The following is a 23,697-nucleotide window of genomic DNA, read 5'->3' as shown; positions in this document are numbered from 1 at the left end:
AGATAGGACGCACTGTGTTAAATATGGTGGAATGACATCTGAGCCCTTTAATGTTACCTGCGGTGTTCCGCAGGGTTCAGTGCTTGGCCCCCTTCTTTTCAGTATTTACATGCTTCCATTAGGTGATATTATTCGCAAGTACAATATCAGCTTCCACTGCTACGCAGACGACACTCAACTATATCTTCCGTTGGAGGAATCTCAAACACTAAACTGTGGAAATTTGGAGGCCTGCCTCATTGAGATAAAAGAGTGGATGTCACTCAATTTATTGCGTCTTAACTCTGAAAAGACCGAAATGTTAGTCATTGGTCCATCTAAATGCCGTGATATATTCTCAAGAACTGCTGTGAACATTGACAAATGTCACATCACACAGAGTGACTCAGTTAAAAATTTAGGTGTCATATTTGACCCTGATCTATCCTTTGAAATGCATGTAAAGAAAACTACTAGAACCGCTTTCTTCCATCTTCGTAACATTGCTAAAATCCGTTCAATACTGTCTCAGTCTGATGCGGAAATTATAATTCATGCGTTTGTCACCTCCCGTCTCGATTACTGTAATGCACTACTCTCTGGTCTCCCGAAGTCTAGAATCAAGTCACTTCAGCTGGTACAAAATGCCGCAGCGAGGCTTTTAACTAGGACAAAAAAGTACGATCACATAACACCGATTTTGGCTAACCTGCATTGGCTCCCAGTTAGCCATAGATGTGATTTCAAGGTTCTCTTAGTATTGTACAAAATCATACATGGACTTGCTCCCTCTTATCTTTCAGATCTGATTTGCCCCTACGTCCCGGTCCAAAGCCTACGATCTGAGAGTGCCGGTCTTCTGGTGATCCCAAGAGCAAAGAAGTGTTCTGCTGGTTCGAGAGCGTTCTCCATCCGGGCACCGGTGCTGTGGAATGCTCTTCCCCCTGAGATCCGATCTGCAACCTCAGTGGAAATGTTTAAATCTAAACTTAAAACTCACTTCTACTCCATAGCATATGAATAACCTACTCTTCTCGTCGGCTGAAAAATAGTCTGTGTAATATAGTGTAATAATCTTTGAAGCCCTTTGAGACTCTTCGTGATTTAGGGCTATACAAATAAAAATGACTTGACTTGACTTGACAAGTTATTAAAGTATGATGCAGACTTGTAAAGTCTGGGTCCCGTTGAAAGTAATCCAAGGAAACAAAATGTATATTTCCAAAGTTAAGGGTGGGAAAAATATACATCCACTATTGTCCGCTGCGACAACAGACAGATCTACGGGTAACTCAGCTTTACCCCACTTCCCACCAGCCCGCATTTGCTCCGCCCCTTCTTTATGATTCGCTCGTAGAACACATAACAGAATAAATCTCTAAAATAAATACATTACAGAAATATACAGTTGCAAATACATATTATACATGGTTACACATATTTACGAAGAAAGACGGTACACCGAGAGAGTTTTCAAAGCTTCAATAATAATAATATAACTTTCATCCAAAACCGTGCCTTTGAAAGGTACCATCACGCTAGTAGGATCACGCTCGCAATGCATCAAACGTGTTTGTCAAAAGAAAGCATCCCGTAATTGTGAAATTCACGGTTGATAGTCCTCAACCTTCCCCTCATAAAAATCGCCATTAAGGGCGTCTTCCTCATTCTCGGAACGTACCTTTCCTTTACAGACGATGCATGCATAAACTTAGGTTGCAGTCTTTGTTGGCGCACATATTCTGCTGGTCTTAATCTTACCTTTTATACCCCAATGCCGCAGGGCTGAACATTTAGGAAAAAATTAGCAGCTTATAGTCCGGAATTTACAGTATATCAGAATCTTTATAAAATGTTTCTTTGAACCTAAATGGTAAAGTGTTTTTTGTTAACTTGTCAACCTATACTTGAACTTCTTCCCTATATAAATGCATCCTAAGAGCTTGCTGAGGTTCTATTTTTTTCCATCTTCATCCTCCATAGCGAGCTGGGTATAAAACTCCTGTGCTAAATAAACGCCCTAGGATTATTTAATGAGCATAAAAAGGATTATTTCGTAATTTACAGCCGAAACAAGGTATGTTGGTGTGACACCCTTAATGTAAACTGTTGTTAAAATGGTGTCCTATATATACTGGAGCAAATAGGTCTCACTTGTAAGAAAATATATGTTAAATAGTTGTACAACATCATTCTATCTCTGTACCATATGGACCCACTAGAACAGCTATGAATGGCTATAAATGGCTTGCGAGCAATCGTTTCCTGACCCATGTTCTAGAGTTATGTTTAGCCAGAAAATACTACACTATTTTCTGCTAGGTTTTATGGCATCAGAAGTCGCATTAATTACGTTGTTTTCTCACTCTGCTCTCGACTGAACAATGGTACTTACAAAAAATGGTTAATTCACAAAGAAACGAATCATTTACACCTTACACTTTCATTAGAACATCCATCAAAATGAGTTAAGACCTATGACGACATCAAACCCCGTCTGGTAGACCAATCCAATATGGCCAACTGTTAACATCAATTGGCTGCTAAAGCTGCCGTGCCTTTTAATCATCCATCCATCCATTATCTGCATCGCTTATCCTCAGTAGGGTCGCGGGAGTGCTGGAACTCATCCCAGCCATCCTCGGGCAGTGGGCAGGAGACACCCTGAACTGCTTGCCAGCCAGTCGCAGGGCACACAGGGACAGTCAATTTGCTTGCTCATCACAATTTGTGCCAGCCAATTAGCCCGAAATGCATGTTTTTGGAACGTGGGAGGAATCTGGAGTGCCCAGAGGAAACCCACGCAAGCACAGGAAGAACATGCAAACTCCACACATGATGTTCGATCTCATGACCTCAGAACTGTGCCGCACACGCGCTAACCACTGCGCCGCCGTGCTGCCCCCTTTTAATCATCTCTATATGAATAAACTTGAAGTGGGAGTAGACGCTGCGGCTCGAGCTCCAGTTCGTCTTTTGTTTTTCAGTGTCCCCTGATCCCTCTTATTTTCCCTTCGACTCCCTTCGCACATACAATAATATCCACTACATCCCGAGGGATATACAGAGACCACCGGATCTCCCTGGAAGATTTGCCGCCTGCCGACAATGACAACGACGGAGAAAAGGCTGAGCTAAGCTAAGAAGGCGACCACACAGACCAGCGCTCCCAAGCATGTTCAACCAACGCCAGATCCATCCGTCCACAATGAGTGAATTGAGCTGCGGATCGCCACCAACAACGTCCGGAATTGGAGGACTTTTTTTTGCCATCACGGAGTCTTGGCTTTCCCGACGCCGCATTACATCACCGGCTCGAACGAGACGAAGACTCCGGTAAAAACAGGGGTTGGAGACTACGCGCTACAATAATAGCGGAACCATTGATACACAATGCTCACTCGATATGGAGTTTCTAGCTATGTACCGGGAGAGTTAACTGTGGTCTTTGTGTTTGCTGTATACTTTCCACCGCTAACAGTTTCACCAGATGCTAACGTTAGCATAGCGCTATATCTCCTGCCCGCTGCTAAATATCAGCTTGCACTACCCCAACGGAGCTTTATCGTCGACGGCGACTTTAATCGGGCATGTTTATTGACTGTACTCCCAAATCCTTCAATTGTGGACTCCCAAATCTACTAATTGTGGACTGAGCAATTCGAAAAAACGCTGGACTGTGTAATGTAAGATCAAACATTCGGGAACTCTGTTTGACCCTCACAAGTGTTTGTATGTGTATTCATCACGTTTGAAAGTCTTATTATCAAGGATGTGTGTACTCAGTCCAGATAAGCTCATAATGAACCACCAGTTCCTGGGTCTCAGTAAATCTACCCGGTCCTCATTGACTATGGCCAAATCTGCATATTTGTCAAGTGAAAATACACATTCCTACACAGCGCAGTCATTGTAAGGGTCCTGGTTCCCGGGTAGTGGTGTCCCTTAACCACTTGGGTCGTCAGGGCACCACTGAAACTCTCGACAGCTCCTTCCTCTGATGACGGTTCCTAGCTTGAGTTTTGGTCGCAGTTAAGTCCATCCCTTGCTGTTGTCTGCCAAGTTCTATTTTTATCTTCCTCTCCTTCTGCCGTCTTGGACTGTGCCCTGGAGAGTGTTTCGGGCCATTCTTGATGATCTTTTGACTCGACCATACCACTGCAGTGATAATCTGTGCAAAGTTTAGAACAGGTCTTCATGGGGTCCAATTTGATCGCTGATGTTGTTGCGCACTGTTTTATTTGTCACATGAGCTCTGTAGCTTATGCTTACAAGTTTCTAGTAGCATCCCATCTATATGGCTGGGATTTTCCTTTACAGCTTTGTTGTGAGAATCTATGACCCAAAAGATACTAAGAGCTGAGCCAAAATATAAAATGTCTCTGTTCAATGAGCTGGAGGAAGTACTTTGGGTTAGGGCCCGGTCACACAGCCGTTTGCGTCTGTATCGCGGCTGAATCACAACCAGAAATTTCTGCCCGTGAAGCAGACGCTGTTGGACGCTTTGAGATCGCAAGACAGACGAGATACAGCCGTGTTTTACACGCGGCAAGAAATACCCACGCTGTTGGCCGAGCGAAAAAGTTTTGCGCTGCTCAAAACTTTAGACCACGGGTAACCGCGGGCGGCACACGTGGTACACACGCGGATATGACGTGGTACAGACGCGGAACGACGTGCTACGGCCGCGGCCAGGGCGTGGTTACATGCGGGTAGGACGCGGAATTTTAGTGGGTAATCGCGGGTGGAACACGGTCAGAGCACGTTTGTTCTGCGCCTGTATCGCGGCGTTATCACGTGAATTAGCATGTGGAACGCGTGTGACGGTCAAACGCCTTTCTCCGCGTATATTCAGCGCGATTTGCCGAGCACACGTCAGTTGTGCTCGAGACATCAAGGGGTGAACATGGATCCCCGTCACCGTAGTGACCTCGTCTTAATCCATTAGTATTTCTTGACATTTCTTTTCATTTCATAACAAGATAATAAAATAAAAATGAAAAACTATTACAATAATAACATATTGGCTTCTTCTTCGGTGCCATAGCTTGAAATCTTTATCTTCACGGGACTGTGTCTTGAGCGGTAATGATTTCTACAGCCCGGCTCGGCAGCTTTTATACCCATGGTCCACACACGGAAAGGACGTGGAACTGACGCGATGAGGAAGCGGAACAGTCGCCGGCGTCTGTTTTGCGGGCATACCACTGATGAACAGCGGGTTGGCCAATTTTGCGCATTTTCTACCGCGGGCAACCACGGGCAAAAAAAAAAATCGCAAAATTTTACCCGCGATACAGACGCAAAAGGCTGTGTGACCGGGCCCTTAGGAAGGACTGGACAATCCTGTTGAGGCTGCACATAACACAACCCTGTGTCAGCAATAAATAATCAGTGGATGGTTGGATGGTTAGATGGATAGATGGATAGATGGATGGATGGGTGGATAGATGATTGGTCTACACAGTCATTTTTCAAGAGTTATGGGTGTAGCATTTTAGTTCTCCAACAACAAAATTCAAGAGTATGTTCCAGGTTTGAGTTGGTCAGATAAATCCACGAGGTGCTCTTAAACGTTAACATATACTACTTTTAAAGACCAAAAGCAACAAGACATGACTAATCACGACTGTCTTTGTGGCTATCTAAGGGGCCGGTCACACAGACATTTGCGGCTGAATCACAGCCAGAAATTTCTGCCTGTGAGGCGGACGCTATTGGACGCTTTGAGATCGCAATGCAGACGAGATACAGCAGTGCTTAACACGCGGTCGGAAATTCGCGCGCGGGTGGCAGCGTGAAAAAGTTTTGCGCTGCTTAATTCTTCAGAGCGCGGGTACACAGCCTTTCACGAGCGTATCAAGGCTGAACCACGGCCAAAAATTTCTGGCCGTGAAGCGGATGCTGTTGGGCGCTGTTGGACGTTTTGAGACCGCCATATAGACGAGATACAGCAGTGCTTTACTCGCGGTCGGAAATTCACACGTGGTTGGCCGCGCGCAAAACTTTTGAGCTGCTCAAAAGTTTGAGCACGTGTTAAACCGCGTGCCGCACACGTGGTCAACACGAGGTAATGACGCGGAACGACGTGCTCTGGCCGCGGCCAGGGCGTGGTTACACATGGGTAGGACGGGAAATTTCAGCGGGTAATCGTGGGTGGAGCATGGTAATAGCATGTTCTGCGCCTGTATTGCGGTGTGAAATTAGCCTGTTACGCGCGTGACAGTCAAACGCCTTTCTCCGCGTATATACAGCGCGATTTGCCGAGCACACGTCAGTTGTGCTCGAGACGTCAAGGGGTGAAAATGGATCCCCGTCACCGTAGTGACCTCGTCTCAATCCATTTTTATTTCTTGACATTTCTTTTCAAGATAATAATATAAAAATGATGCCATAGCTTGAAATCTTGATCTTCACGGGACTGTGTCTTGAGCGGTTATGATTTCTACAGCCCGGTGTTATCCGAGAAATGCAACCCTGCCGAGATTTTCATCCCCTCGCTACTACAACCACTTTTACCCCGTTTTATCTCACTTTTAGGGAATGTAATGGCGAACATATAACCAAAACCACTTCGTCTTGCATTTGTTGGAAATGTAATACAACTTAAACCATTCCGTCTTTGTTTTTGTTGTGAACGTAATCGAACGGTAAATCCTCCCCCCCTCGCGTGAACGCGCATTCTGCTGCGCTTCCAACGAAAGCGATTGTATTCTATATAAAACGCTTATTAAAACTATAAAGCGAGCTAATTATAACAATTGGGAGATCCTAGTCTATATAACGCGTTTATTTAAACAATAAAGTGCGATCGTATTCTACAAAATGCGTTTGTTAACGCGGATGAAAAAGTCACCAACGTCAATGCACGCTTACAACAAAAGCGATCGCAGCAGAATGCGCGTTGACGCGAGGGGGTGGGGGGTGGGGTGTTGCGTAGGAGTCGGATTTGGGCACAACACCGGCTCGGGAGCTTTTATACCCGTGGCCCACACGAGAAAATGACGCAGAAATGACGCGATGAGGAAGCGGAACAGTCGCCGGCGTCTGTTTTGCGGGCATACCACCGGGTTGGCCAATTTTGCGCATTTTCCATCGCGGGCAACCACGGGCAAAAAAAAACGCAAAATTTTAGCCGTGATTTAGCCGCAAACGGCTGAGTGACCGGCCCCTAAGGCTTTGGGAAAAATGTCTCAAGCTACACTCAACTGAGTAAAACATGAGCAGTTTGCTAATTCTTAGGACATGACATATGGTTTGATTGTGAATTATATCTGCACCTTGAGAAGACTTCACAAATTAACAAGGTTAGCAATGTTTCTGTCTTTGTGGCTATCTAAGGCTTTGTGGCATAGGGTCTCAAGCTACATTAAACCGAGTGAAATCTACAAGACCAGTTTGCTAATTCTCAGGACATAACACTGGGTTTTTATTGTGAATTACCAAGGTCAGCTAAGTTTTGACTAGATTCAAATAAAAACAATTGGTAGAATCTCAGGGCTAAAATTGGCATGGAATTGAGATATCGCCTCGTAGTCATCGTTTGACAGGAAAATTGTGGTATGTAACATCCTTCGTTTTTACAATATGTTTGTTAATTGCTCACCAAAGTGACTTTGAACTGAAGTGACTGATAACGTAATCAAGCCCACTAATGACAATATTGTAGTTGATGCTAAAGCTGAGGTGGCCATTACAAGGTACACTGACCATCAGGAGATCACAACTAATAATCAGTCTGTGTTTGCTTGTCTGGACTCCTATTACAGAAACAGACAAGGGCAGCAGTCTATAGGTCATTACTGTTGTACGGACTGTCACTAGCTGCTAGATTCCCCCTTTAATGGCAACTGCCCATTAAGTTTTTGTTCTTCAGTCATGTTATCATCGTGGAGAGAGGCCAAACCTGTATCCTCCAAACATATTACATCGTTATGGGCTTGTCTGGAATAAGCATGTGTGTGTGTGCTCTACCAAACACAAGCTAGCGCTTGGTCGATAATATAATCTGCAAATGGACGTCACCTACAGCAACATGAGGACAAGTCGTTTTAGTAAACTAATGGAATTTTACGTCAGAGGAAAAAAATATTGGAGATATCATCTTATGTAGCTGGAGAAGCACTGAACTGTGGTAGTGGAGTCTGAAATGTTTATATCTTCCCTCAAAATTCAGCCAAAGGGTGCACAAATTATACTTTGAATCACTCATTCCAGTCTAGACCTGGGGGGTCAATTTTTTTTGGGCTCTGAGGCAAAATGGTATAAAAAAAATCACAGGTAGATTAAAGAGAGAAAGAGAGAGAGATACCGAGAGAAAGAGAGAGAGAGAGAGAGACGGGGAGAAAGAGAGAGGGAGAGTGAGAGAGGGAGCGAGAGAGAGAGAAAGAGAGAGAGAGAGGGCGAGAGAGGGAGAGAGAGAGAGAAAGAGAGCGAGAGAGATGAAAAACAGAGTAAGAGTGAAAAAAACAATACAGAAAATACGTGAGAGAAAGAGAGAGAAAACAAGATGTGACATGTAACCACAGCAAGTGTTATGACGGCGTGACGTCACAGCTGTAAAGCGTGCGGTTGCTGAAAGTGTGTTTGTCAGAGATTATGAAGATATAAACTCAATGCTGGCGAAATTATTCAGGTCCAAACTATTATTGAGTTTTAATCTACTCCGCGGATGAAGGTAGCACGGCCCGGTGGCCATTGTGCCAGGCTGCCCGGTCCGAACTGACAACATCCAGTCAGTAGGCGTGGTTTATTGATGTCACACATAAGCAGGAAATTGAGTCACACATGAGTGTAATATTACATTACAATGAAAATTAGACTGAAAACGTATTACAAATACAGTGGAACCTCGGTTCTCGACCATAATCCGTTCCATTTCTTTGTACGAAAACCGATTTGTACGATCACCAAAGTTGTTTTTTCCCATTAAAAGTAATGTAAAATTGTTTTAATCCGTTCCAACACCCTAAATGTTTACCACGAAAGTAAACATGAAGCTAACCCAGGCTAATTGTACGTTTGCGTTAGCGTAATCTTCCGTACGAAAGAGTACGCTAACATGAACGTGTAAAAATAAAAAAATCAGGTCGTTTACACGTCATTTAGCACCCGGGTCTCCACAACAAGTAGTGAGCAGTTAAAGGATAAAGAAAAGAATTATGAGTAGGATTTCTTACCTTGGCGGTTGTCTGCAGAAGCCATGCTGTATTCATGAAAGAAAGGAAACTCGCACACCTTCTTCATATTTTGCTATTATTTCTTTCCTAAATGCAATAGTTGTACGCACTACTCCTCTTTTTTCACCTGTAGCAACTTTGCTGCTTGCACCAACCTTCTTCCGAGGCATAATTAGGAGTTAAAACACTCCCTTCACCGCTTTTGAAAAACGAAAGCAGAGAAGGAGCGCGCGTTGCCGTGACAACAGTTCTTCACGAGGGGTGGGGGCAATTTACACTCGTACGCCGCTCAGCATCGCCCCTAGCGTACCGGTGTTCGAACTCCGATTTTTTGAACGAAAAGCGAAGCAACAATTTCTCGAAATTTTTGGTCGAGAACCGATTCGTTCGAACTGAGAGGCGTTCGAAAACCGAGGTTCCACTGTAATAGAAATAGACCGATCTTTGTAACGTGACTGTGTGTGTGTGTGTGATGATTACTTGTATATTAGGAATATAAATTAGTTAAAGAAGTTAATTTCATAGCATGGGAGTCTGAGAAATACACAAATAAAAATAGCCCCCCTGTTGTGAATTTCAAAGAACATAAATAAAAACAATACCAGTGGTTTCAAAAATTAAACATCATAAAAGAAAACATCAGATTGGTAATCTCATGGAGAGGCAAAAACCTTCAAAAAGGAAAAAACATTTTCATCTCCTCCCAGGAATGTATTTTTCTGGAAAAACAGAGGACAAAACAAAAACAAAAAAAATAAATAAATTGGACAACTAAAATGAACAACAAAAAACCCCGCTCATTTTTCAGTATAGTTCATTCTTCTCAAAAATGAAAACAAATATCTAGTTAAGCAATCGTTAACTATAAGGGTCATTGATGGAGACCACGAGAATTAAAATATACAAAAAAGATCTATCTAACTAGGCAACAGATTATCTCAGATAGGTCTACCCATTCATAATAATAATAATAATAATTTCCTTGTATTGTCATTCTGTGTAACAATGTACACAGAACGAAATGTCGATTGCACCTGACCCGTTGTAGCGAGCCGATGCAGCCGCAGCCAACAGAGGGCGCCGCCGACCACTTTTTAAGTCTTAGGAATGACTCGGCCGGGGCGCGAACCACCGACCTCCCAGTCTCAAAGCGGGCGCCTTACCATCTAGGCTACTGAGCAGCCCATGACTTTATAGCCTATTAAATAAGAAGATTCAACACGTACGGGAAGAAATTTCTAAAGACATTGTTAATTCATCACATATTAAAAGGTTGAAATCTATAGATGGCCGTGTGGAGTTTTGTAGGTAGGGTATTAGTTTGTAATGTTACAAATGGACAACAAACATTCTCACACGCCACCTTCACCACACCAACTTCCGTGATCTCGACAAGATACTAAAACGGATGAGTTTTTTAACGAAGAATAAAAATAAAAACTAGAATCTCGTTCTTGCCATTGCCTAGCAGTTCTTTCACTGTACTTTTACGACCACAGTCTTCTGGATATCGTTGTCCGGAGTTTTTTGGCGTCGTTTCGTTGGCGTCGATGTAAGCAGGGGCCCAACTGGCCTTACCTGCTCGGATCTTCATAGTGGCTAGGGGATCGATGATTGTCTCTTTTTCATCTCCCTGCAGTGGCCCTGGTGAATCCCTGTAAGGGCCGTTCCAGCGGCCCCCTCGCTCCACCAGCATCAGATCACCAGGGGTCACTGTCTCCTGTGTGGATGAGAGAAACATAGATAAATAGAGATAGAGAGAAAGAGAGGGAGATAGAGATAGAGAGATGGATAGAGACCTAAAAAAATTTTTTTTAATTAGGTTGGCCTAATAAAATGTGTTTATTGCCCCCTGTTGAGACATTTCCTTATGGCTCAATTTAACCTGAAAAACTACTAATTCATTTATTTACAGAGATTCATAAATTTTCTTAAATTATCTTTATATTTATTATAAGAGAAGGCACAATCCCCCTCTATAAGTTGCTGTATTCATTCTGAGCACTTTATCCCAAGACTTTAAAAAAACAATTTATTTTTCAAAATTGTTAGCTCTGAATCTCAAATTTGGCTTTTTACTAATTTCAGTCACTGAATTTGTTTAACTATTATCATCATCAGAATCACTCACCCTGATTTGAGTGACATTGTATTTTATTGTTTGTGGATTGGTCATTGTCCAAAAATTCTGTGTGTATTTTTCTATTTTCCCTTCTTATTCCTTTCTTTTCTTGATTTTTATATGTGTTATCTTGCTGTTGGCCATCCCTCTCGAGGCAGATGATCAGGGTAGATTAAAAAATAGTAATAATTTTATTTTATTTTTGTAGCTTTTCTATAAAATTAATGTTATAAATGCTAAAAGGGTTTGTATTTATACAGTGCTTTTCAAATCAATGAAGACCTCCAAAAGCACTATATAATGTGTTGTGTTGTGTTTCATACCTACCCATTCATTTTAAATCACCTAGATTTATAATGAAATGATCTGCATTTATATAGCTTTTCAAATCCAAACTTTCCCAAAACTCTTTATAGTGTACTTCACATTTCCCAATAGCAGCCGTGCAGCCATGTAAGGTGCTAATCTGCTTATTTGGGGCATTGGGGACCCAGCGTCTTACCCAATTTTCAACAAATTATTTTTTTATTTAATTAACTTTTCCCTTTATATTTATCCTTCTTTCTTTCTTGTATGCTCTTTGCCTCTCTTTTCCTTAATTTTTACTTTCCTTTTCCTTACGCGCCCTCTCACACTGGCTCTTTAGCTCACCAGTATAATGCGAAATAGACGTATAATCATCTCACTTAATTTTAATTTTTCCTTTAAAACAATTAAATCTACTATTTTAGCTTCACCTATTTAATGTGAAAATGACGTATCTTGATCTGCAACAAGTTATCTTACTCATTTGTATTCCAATCAATACATTTTCATTCCATAATTTTTTAGACGAAAGTATTTATTAATGATTTTTCAAAATGTTTGTATAAAAATGCCTTTATCCCAAATTAATCTATTCCAAATCCCTTTAATCAGATTTTTCTTAGTCTTCCCAGTCCTTAATTTTCCAATTTTGAGCTGAAAACAGGAATATTTTATCTTTTGGGGTATTATTTTATCTTTATCGGTATTATTCTGGCATTATCTTGATTTAACTCATCTAAAATCACTCACTCATATTTTTCCTAAACTTCTCACTCCTTAATTTATAGTCTTTCAATTAAAAATTTGGACCGGGAAAAAAAAATAAATTGAGGGCCGTCTGTTCTCAAAAAGTTAATTTTTTCGACCTTTTACGACATTTTCTATCAGTTCCTCTTAAAACATCACTATTTTAGACACTCTAAGAGCATTTTGAAACGTTTTTCTGAACACAAATGACACACATAAGACAATGGAAGTGAAAAGATGAAAAACACTTCACAAGACAACAATTAAGACACACAGTGCCCAGACAAACGGATTACTAATTAAAATTGTTTGATTTAAAACGTGCACACTTTTCTTTTTACTGAAGCCATGCGTTTTATTTAGATCGATTCAGTTTTACACAATTTTCACAGCGGACGCAGCCGTCCCCTGAATTTAACTGTATCACAGAGGGCTCTGTTGCTCTTAGTAAAATTTAACTATTTATTTTTAATTAGGGGGCTCTACTTCACCCCGCAGTCCTTAACTGTTCAGAAATGTGTATTTTTGGTCTTGTGAGCGGACTCTCTTTAAATTTTCCCGACCCGCAACATCTGATTCCGTTTTAAACTACTAACATAGTTTAAATATTAAAACACGCTCTAATTTTAATTGGTATTTACTTGGATGAACGGGTAATATACTTAGCTAAGATTTTTAGGGCTCAAACAGCATTCATGGCGCTTTCCGTCCTGCTCACGTCAACGTTGTTTAATCTTAAAAGGCTTCGCTTAATATTATTAATATTATCCTAATTATATATTAGGAAATGCATTTTACCTGAAAACATACGCCAACTTGGTTCGAATGGAAGTTTTTTGAGCTGATATCAACACCATCTTTTGTTGTTAGCCTGATGTTGCTATCGTCGCCATTTTGTTTTCACTGCAAACATGCCATGCATCCGTCTGCAATCCGTGAAAAATCAACCTAAAAAAAACATCCATCCGGGTCACGACACCAAAAATGTCAGAGTTTATGAAGATATGAACTCGCTGCTGGCGAAATTATTTAGGTCAAGATATTTATTGAGTTTTAATCTACTCCGCGAATGAAGGGAGCACGTCACGGTCGCCCTCTTGCCAGGCTGCCCGGGCCAAACTGAGAACATCCGGTCAGTAGGCGTGGTTTATTGACGTCACACATAAGCAGGAAATGAAGTCACACATGAGTGTCATATTACATTACAATGAAAATTAGACTGAAAATGTATTACAAATAATAGAAATAGACTGATCTTTTTAACGTGACTGTGTGGGTAAGATGATTACTTAGACTGAACTTTGAAACGTGACTATGTGTGTGTGTGATGATTACTTGTATATTAGGAATATGAAAACAGGTTAAACAAGTTAATTTCATAGCATTTTTTTTCAAACATAACTTTGGTTACATCCGTTCCTCGCCCTGACGGGCAATCTGCCAGTCCCGTGGCCCCGCTGGTTGGAATCGTTTGAAATCTTATAGAAGCCATGGGCCTCTTCGACACGAGCAATACACGAAGGCGGATAACGCTAATACAGTGCCTGGGCTGTGAGGGCCAACTTATTTTCGGCACCATCGGACCTGCAAGGAAATTGGCAGACTGTATTATATTGCTGTCCGGGCACTTCGCCGCTCCACAAAGCATCATGTTGCGCCGAATTATCCACAAGCAGCATGGATAGCACCCCGGTGACTCGGTCCACAATTACGTCGCCAACCTCCGGAGTTTGGACAGTCTCCGCAAGTTTGGTGAATTAGTGGACGAGATGATAAGAGACCAGCTAGCTGACCACACGACAGACCTCAAACTGCGGGAGAAACTGTTTTATCACCGCACGACACACAACTGTCTAGGGCGGAGGAAATGGCCTTCCAACTGGAGTCAGCAGGCCTCTTAGCATCCCGACTAGCTGCCTCAGACCCAGCTACCACCCTCCATACCCTTCTCCTCCATATCAGACTGTTACTCACATGGCCACACATCACGGGACTTTGGGGCGCCACGATAAGGCAACATTGTGGAAACTGCGGCTCCTCATCACACCGCTCAACCACGCCTGTACGAGGACGAAGATGCCAACGTTGTGGTAATCTCAACCACTTTTCTAAAGTCTGCCTCTCCGCTCCTGCACTTGGGGAGGTCAGGCCCCACCCAGACAACGCATCTAGCGGACCACCATACACTCGGTGGACGCCAACGTAAAGCCATTCAAGTGGTGCACAGTCGTTGAGCTGGACGGCATGTTTTTTTCACTGCTGCTGGACACCGTGGCCTCCAAGTCAGTCCTGAATGAGTCTACAGTCTGAAGTCTTGTTCCATGAAAGACTGTCAAACCGGGTAAGGAAATTTGTTTGGTTACGGACACACCAAGATTGACATGGCTGGCACCACAAGTTTTTTTGTTCGCTTTGGTGCTAGAACTCTCCCAGCTTTCACTTTCCAAGTATCCCGCAAGGGTGCCAACCTCCTTGGGTTCAAGCTTGCAGGGGCTCCTGGACGCTGGCATTATCGAACAGGTGGACGCGTCGCCCTCGATCTCCAACCTGGTAGTCGCACTGAAGAAGACGGGTGCCTTGCGCCCCTGCATCGACCTCAGACTGGTGAAAAAAAACAGTAGTACCGGACAAATATCCCCTGCCTACTACAGAAGAGCTCTTAGCCAAGTTTCACGTCTCCAATCTTCTCCAAGCTCAACCTCCACAAGGGTTACATGCAAGTCCCATTGCACCCAGAGAGCCGCAACCTCACTGATTTTTTTTACAAACAGCGGTGTTTTCAGGTACCATCACATTCCTTGTGGACTTAGCTCCGCCCCAGATGCTTGCAGAAAATCATGACCACCATCTTCGCTAGCATCCCTGGCGTAGTTGTGTAACTGGACAACGTAGTGGTTCATGAGGTGACAGCAGTCTTACATGACGACTGCCTCTACAGGCTGCTTAAGGTGCTTAATCATCATAACCTCAGGCTGAATAGCGAGAAATGCATATTCTCTGCGCCAGTCATCGAGTTTGTGGGATTTGGCCTGACCACGGCAGCCTCGGCCTGCTCTAATCAAATATGGAACCCATCCTGTGCCTGCTTGAGCCCTGCCCTCCTGCCCTGGACAGCTGTTCTCCTTCCTGGGCATGACTGCGTTCTACCTGCGTTTTCTTCCACACTACTCCGAGACAAAAGCGCCGCTCCATGCCCTTCTTAAGCAGGATGCTCCCTGGTCCTGGACACCCAAGTGCTCCGCAGCAGTCCACCAACTGAAGATGCAACTCACCTCCCCTTCAGTACTTGCCCATTTTGACCTCCAGAGCCCTACGCTGTGACGCGTCCAACATGGCAATAAGGGCAGTCTTGTCCCAGCTCCACGGGGAGACCAAGCGTCCCGTAGGGCTCGCCTCTTGATCTCTGACTCCCACAGAACAGAGGTATTCTGTGGGGGAAGAGGGAAGCGCTGACTTGAGTCTGGACATGCAAACAGCACATGTACCTTTTACAGGCGGTACTTCACCGAGTGTGAACACCAAGGACTCACAGCCCTCTTAGCCACAACCGGTTCGTCTGTACCGGTGGTAAGAGAGAATACAAGCCTACAACTTCACAACAGTGTTTACACATGGCAGAGATAACGTTGTGGCTGATCCACTCTTCATGGCCATGCCCACCGCAGCACCAGACATCACCCAGACAGCTCAGAGTCAAAGGTGATCCTCATGTTGCAGGAGCCCCTGCAACCAACTGTCGCTGCAGGAGCTCCAGACGGCCTCTGCACAGGACGCTGTGGTTGTACAGCTCGGCACATTAGAGGAGCTTGCTGACTTTCATCAAGTCAGGGACGGCTTTTCCTGCTGGAATGATGACTACATCGCCCGGAGCCTGTCCACAGTGATCCTAGTTCTCTATGTCCACGCATCCTGAAAGTGAAGCAGCGCTGCAGGAGCCCGGTTTGGGGGCCAGGCATCGATGGAGACATTGTAACAATGGTGAAGGACAGCACCACCTGTCTTACCGGCAACAAGATGGGCCCATCCCGAATGCAACCTCTGCAGCCCCTTCCAATGGCCAAAGACACCTTGGTCCCACATCCAGGTGGGTATCTGTGGAGAGCTCCATGGCACTCCTCATCACCAGTTTTTGCTTTCCCTTTTTTTCTACCTTTCCTTTAATTCCCCTTGTTCCTTTTTGACCCTTCTTTTATTTCTTTTTTCCGTATTTGTATTCCTTTAGAAAATATATTTCCCCTCTTTTTGTTTTTATTTGTGAAAGAGTAAAAATAGAAGAACAAGGGTGCTTTTGCTCACTTTCAGTATTAGTGTTTTTTATTTTCCTTGGACTCGTTCTTGGTTTCACTACACAACAGTAGTCTAACCAAATAAGTCCAAGTAAGATTACAAACTATAGAAACTGAAAGTGAGCAACCTTTTTCTTCAATTTTTTTATTCAGCCTTTCACAAAGAATGAAAAATTATATTAAGGGTACACCATTGTAAAACAAGGAATACAAACATGAGAATGCAGCTGCTCTCCTAACGCAAATAGTTCATTTGGTTCAGTGGTTTAAAAGGTGTCTCTGTAATGCTCAATATTTATATTAAATGCATTATAAATTAGCCATCCATCCATCCATTAGCTGCACCGCATATCATTAGTTGGGTCATGGGGATGCTGGAGCCCATTCCAGGTATCTTGGGGCAGTGGGCTGGGGACACCCTCAACTGGTTTCTAGCCATTCGCAGGGCACACAGAGAACAGACAACTCACTCGCTCATTCACACCTAGGGACAATTTGGATCGGCCAATTAACTTGGCATGCATGTTGGAATGTGGGAGGAAACAGGAATACCCAGAGTAAACCCACGCAAGCATGGGAGAAGATGCAAACTCTGCGCAGGAAGGCTGGTAGCTGGATCTGATCTCATGACCTCAGAACTGTGCCGCAGACGCGATAACCACTCTCCTGCCGTGCCACCTGCATTATCACTATTGAAATATTTTGGCAAAACATTGTACAAAGTATGACAAAATTGTTGACAGGTACTGTATATAGTACCCAGTTGTGGAAAATTATTTCAACACATTTAAACATGCTAACTTGATGCCTGAACAGCGAAGCAGCCAGTAAGCCTGACTTGTTAACCTGACTGCCCATTTTGCACATCTGGTTAGCTACTCTTCTTGCACTATCGGCACTATGGTAAAATACTACACGTAGCCAAAATACAATACAACATTATTTATATCTGTACATTCAAAGAAACTGTGGGGGTCAGATGCATCGACATTTCGTTCTGTATACACGTGTACTAGAATGACAATAAAGTAGATCTGAATCTGAATCTGAAGTAGCTTGGATAAGAGATGAAAGCCGGAATTTCTCCACCATCAACAACTGCTTATTTGTAGACCTATAGTCATTTTTTGTTACAGTCCTATACTCTCAGTTGGTAAGGACGTCAACTCGGGGTAAGTTTGAACCTCAAGGCCTTTATAAAGGTGCAACGCTACTTTGTGGATTTTCACTGTACTTGGGGTTTCTGGTCCCCAGTAAGCGCAATAACTGATGGATTACTCTACATGCATTTTTGTTATTTTGAATGAGTGACATTAAGCACTTTATTTAAATATAGAATAGTTGGAAAAAATGAAGCTGGTCATTATTATATTTAAAAAAATAACTCTCCAAAATGACAGGACAACATTACAATAACAATTGCTTTGGCAATCGTGAGGGTTGGGGCTGGGTGCTGGGGAAATGGAACTTTGTGCTGCATACAAGTATTATTCATTCTGGGAAAGTAAAGGGAAAACCGTAAGCATGAATTGTTAGCATGTAACCGTTAGCATGACTTGATAGTATTTACTCATTAGCATGTTACCGTTAGCGTGACTTGTTGGCATGGAGTCGTTAGTATGTAGTCATTGGCATATGGCTGTTAGCATGACTCATTAGTTCGCAGAATTTAGCATGACTCATTAGCGGGCACCCATTAGCATGACTTGTTAAAAACTACTCGTAAGCATGTAGCAATTAGCATGACTCGTTAGCATCTTCTCGTTAACATGTAGCTGTTAGCATGACTGGTTAGCATGGAGTCGTTAGTATGTAGTCGTTAGCATTAAGTCGTTAGCACATAGTCGTTAGCATGTATCTGCTAGCATTATTTGTTAAAATGTAGCCTTTAGCATAACTCGTGATAACATAGCCATTAGCATAACTCGTTAGCAACTACTCGTAAGCATGTAGCCGTTGCATTAATCAATAGCATGTACTCGTTAGCATGTAACCATTAGCTTGAGTCGTGTCCATCCATCTATTAGCACCTAGCCATTAGTATGCCTTGTTACCATGTAATTGTCAGCATGTAGCCGTTAGCATGACTCGTTGGCATCCAATTGTCAGCATATAGCTGTTAGAATGGCTTGTTAGCATATAGCAGTTAGCATGACTAGTTAGCATCTACTTGTTGGCATGTAATCATTAGCATGTGGCCGCAAGCATAACTCTTTAGCATGCAGCCGTTAGCATGACTCGTTGGCATCAACTTGTTAACATGTAACCGTTAACATCCATCATTAGCATCCACTTGTTAGCATCCCTTTTGCTCAGGTTTACATTTCATGTGGGTCAGTGACCCACTTGGGCCACCCCTAAAAACTTCCCATGATGACCCAGCTTCCCTATAGAAGCCGTGTCATCATGGTTTCCATTCATTCCGGATGGGATAAAAAAACTAATTGCCACTGTACTTACAGCACTGTTGTTGCGCCTTGCGAAGCCAGCCCCAACTAACCCTTGTCTCCCAATGACAGAAGGTATTTTAACCTGCAGGTGAAACCACAGCACGAACATGGGTGTGTGAGATTAATTTATGACTGCCGTTTCTTCCAAGTTGCCTTCTAATAAGCAAAATAAAAAGCCATCAATGACTGGAAGATCCTCTAAATTATTGGCCGTTAGGGCCGTGCGTGTGTTTTGTTGAGTGACGTTTAAAAGCTATTATTGTCCCCATAAAAAGCTTCAGAGAGTTCCATGGAGATCAATATCTCTTCTATATACAAGATCTGAAATAAATCATTCAATGGCTTTGGCTCCTGGCAAATTTCATAATGGAATTAGCAAGAGACTGCAGAGAAAATATGCAGTCATTCCATTGTTGAATTGAGACAGACAGAGGGCCACCACATATGTGCAAAATAAACACAATGCATTACACAAAACCTGTGTTAGAACACTAAAATGTGTCTTTGCATAAAGTCATAATTTATGACATTTCAATGTAGTCCATTTTTTATCTTTAAATCATCACATTAATATTTTAATCATTTTGCGGCAATTAATCCACTTTATGTTTATCCACATACAGTGTTACCTCTACTTACGAATTAATTTTGTTCTGGGAGCAGCTTCGTAACCTAAAAACTTCATAAGTAGAGGCGCGTCTTCGATGTAAATGCACTGATCCGTTCCAAGCCCCACAAAAAGTCAGTATGGTATTATTTTAAATAAAAGAGCATCAGAACTTGAAACAAATCCATGTTAAAAATAGATTATCACAAAATAAACAAGAATCCCCTTTTTGCCTGGCGTTTCTTGAAAAACTGATACAAGGAGGTCTGGTTTTAACGGCTTTTGACAATTCGTCAGAAATGTGTGAGCCAGACATCATAATGAGTGAGAGCCGATCCGTCAACACTTTTTCTGAGTGATTCTTTTCCACAAATTCCATGACTTCATGGAATCTTTTTAAAACACGTTCATTTGGGCTGATTGAATGATGGCTGCGTGTTGCCAGAAACCCTCATCTTTCTTGTCTGTGAACCCTGAACTTTGACAGTGACATGAAGAGCATGCTGGGAGCACACATGCCAGGCAGATGTGAAGCGATAGCCAGTTTGTTGATTAGTGAAAATGTCACTAGGGGGTGCACTTTCACTGTCTATTGTTAAGGAAGCTCGAGAGCAGAGAATCAAATCTTAACCAGAAGTGATATTTTCCTGTTGAAGTACTTTATAACCTGACATTTTCGTTTGTAGTGACATTCGTAAGTAGAAGTACCACTGTGTTTTGCAACGATAACCACAACCCTCTAACTGTAATCATTTTATTACCTTTTAACCCTCGAACCGTCTAATCCTCTTACCCAAAACAACCCTCCCTAACCCCCAACCTCTAATCCATTAACCCTAACCCTAACCTTTACCCTCTAACCCTTACACTAACACCAACACTAACACTGACACTGACCCCCTAACCTTAACCCTAACACTAACCATAACCTTAACTTTAACCCTAACCCCTAACCTAATTTAATACAAACCCTAATACCACCCGAGGAACGGATTAAAGAATTTACATTCAAAAAACGTCTCTACCTACAAATATATCAGGTAACAAGTCTATACCCAGAACAAATTAAATGAGTAAAAGGACCAATGTACTTATTTACCTCTTGTTTCATTCACTTGTCACCATAATATAACTAGTAGTTCTATCGTCTCTACATTGTCCTAAGTGGTTCATGTTTTCTGTTTAGGGTGGAGTCCTTGAGTCTTCAAACCTACAAAATTACTACTAAAAATACAACGGATGTACAACACAAATATTACGACAGTAATGTAACAAAAATACTACAGAAATACAACTAAATTTCACAACATAAATACTAAAGAAATACTACACTAATGCAACAAAAATATGACAAAACTAAATATCAAATTTTGATCTTAAAACAGTGACCTTATAGATTCATTTTCTTTAATTGTCAGCATATCTAAAGAAATTCAATGAAATTAAGCTATCTAAATACAAAACACAAGAGTATAAAGTCTAAAAAAGAAATTTAAAAAAAGAAATATAACATGTACATGTTGATGTCTGCATATACTGTATATGTATTAACAAATGCAGATTAATAGAACTGGACAGGGCTCCAGACCAAGGTCCCCTTGGCCACTGACTCTAAAAAGTTTGCGACCCCCTTCCTACAGGATTCAGTCAAGACAAAGGACCTGTATGAAGCCGGAGCATTTGGAATTTTCCACTCACTTCTGTGTTTTGCCCCTTAAATCGTCAGCCATTTTGAAAGTACACTTGTGAAACCATTGCAGGATTGTTTTGTGCTCACAAGCCTATAATATTCTGTTTTATTTAACTGTTTTATGACAAAAAAACTCAAACTGCTGACTCCAGTGTTTTTTTTTACCAGTCTCATCTCACAACCCGGCTGTTGATTCCAACATGTGGGGGAAAGAAAAAGTCTGCTCTACCTTATCTTTACCACTAGAAGTCCCAAGAATTTTCTTCCCCCTCTAAAATTGCCAGTGGACTAACAATTCAACGAAACAAACTAACAACTACTTGTCGCTTTTGTTCTATAAATGTGGCATTGTGGGGATTTTCAAATAGAATGCGGTGGGTGTGGTGTTGATAGATGCTTAAAGAGTCAGTGAAATTTACTACAAAATTACCACAAAATTACCTAGTGGTAAGTCTTTAGGGCATTCTATGTGGGAAAGCCAAATGGCTTTGCTGTGGTACTTCTCATGTTAAAAAATGTGTCTTATTGTTTTATCAAGCTTTCCTTTTACTGTTATTAGTACAATCCATCGCATCCACTACACAGCATTATCTCCAGACAGAAGAGCAGTTTCAGCGACAGACTGCTGTCACTGTCTTGTACTACGGACAGACTGAAGAGATCTTTTCTTCCTCATGCCATGAGGCTCTTTAACTCCACCCGGCAGAGTAAAGGCCCACATTAAACCACACCACCTACATTGCATATTACCGTACTTTTATTGCAGTGTGTATTTTATGTAGCACTATTTAAATACTCTATACAACACGCTACAGTGGGTATTAGCACGTCACATTGGGTATTTATATATTGCATTCCTTTTGCTTTATTATTGTATTGTTCTCAGTGAAGGGATGCTGCTGGAAATGTGAATTTCCCTTCGGGGATGAATAAAGTATCTATCTATCTATCTATCTACTTAAAGTTCCCTAGATTTATTCAGATCCGTGCTTAAAAACTCAATGGGAGCAATGGCATCTTGCAAACTTTTTTCACAGAACAACCTAACATTCCAAACATGCACCATATGTGCTGATGTGGGTGTGAACAAAAAACAAAAAACAAAAGTGACTTCATTCTCATTTAACTTTCAGTAAACGGAAGCAGCTCTTCTTGTTCACTGTAAATATGGCCTCCGAATGACAGTGTAAAAGGACAGGGGAAACTTCCTCAGGCAGACACTATATAATTGCCCATGGTTAGTGTTGGTTGGATCTCTCTTTACTGAGATTTCCTTCTTGAGTAGCACACAAGATAGCAAACTTTTTTCATTGGTTTTCCTTCCATACTGTACTCCATTGATTTCCTAAATTAAAAAATGTATTCCACTTTGCTGGGAATTGATTTACCTGTACTAGGATCATCCAGGAACTTAATTAGATCAAGATTGATGGATGCCAAGTTAAGCTTATGGACTTCTTTGTTGAAAACCACTCATAACTTCGGATTAAAATTTCTTGCATAAAGCCTCCAAATAATACTGACCTAGTAATGGAAAAAAATGGGCATTGTTCTTGATATTGTAGTAGAGCAGGGGTCAGCAACCTTTTTTAATCAAAGAGCCATTTATGTCCCCAATCCAAATTGTCCCTATGTGTGAATGAGCGAGCGAGTTGTCTGTCCCTGTGTGCCCTGCGATTGGCTGGCAACCAGTTCAGGGTGTCCCCTGCCCACTGCCCGATGATTGGTGGGATGGGCTCCAGCACCCCCGTGACCCTACTGAGGATAAGCGGTGCAGCTAATGAGATAAGATGAGATGAAAAGAAAGCACCCGGATATATATATATATATATATATATATATATATATATATATATATATATATATATATATATATATATATATATATATATATATATATATATATATATATATATCCGGAGGAATCTGGAGTCAGCTGAAATAACCCATGCATGCAAACCCCGCACAGGGAGGTTGGTAGCTGGAATAAAACCTGGAATCTCTGAACTGTGAGGTAAATGTGCAAACCAGTCAACCCAAAAAAATTCAAAACTGTTTTAAACTTCTGAATTTAATTGAATTAAATCAGGCAATTCTAATGCAATTTGAACCTAGCTTTTAATTCTTTAGACATAGGGCTAAAATGTAGTTGTGTGCGGCATTACAGCTATATGGTGATACGTCATGATTGCTTTGAACTCAGAAAGCAGGCTTTGATTTTTTTTATGTATATATTCAGAACACAAACCATGCCTGTTTATTTTGAGTGATTATTCAAGACTGCATGTTAAGTTATCTTAATTATGCAATGATTGGCTAAAGTAAAATCAA

General features: G+C 41.8%; 1 long non-coding RNA gene across 1 annotated transcript; it reads right to left on the bottom strand.

Annotated features, from left to right (window-relative positions):
- Window positions 1–8,714: 8,714 nt before the first annotated feature.
- Window positions 8,715–13,439, bottom strand: LOC148351302 (uncharacterized). Its single transcript, XR_015852871.1, has 2 exons — window positions 13,132–13,439; window positions 8,715–10,878 (listed from the first exon to the last, which is right to left on the bottom strand). It is a non-coding gene; the product is annotated as an uncharacterized LOC148351302 (long non-coding RNA).
- Window positions 13,440–23,697: the final 10,258 nt, after the last annotated feature.

Source organism: Urocampus carinirostris, chromosome 15 (assembly GCF_059441175.1).
Source record: "Urocampus carinirostris isolate Australia breed hairy pipefish chromosome 15, RoL_Ucar_1.0, whole genome shotgun sequence".
NCBI lineage: Eukaryota > Metazoa > Chordata > Actinopteri > Syngnathiformes > Syngnathidae > Urocampus > Urocampus carinirostris.
This window is presented reverse-complemented; position numbering and strand designations above follow the sequence as displayed.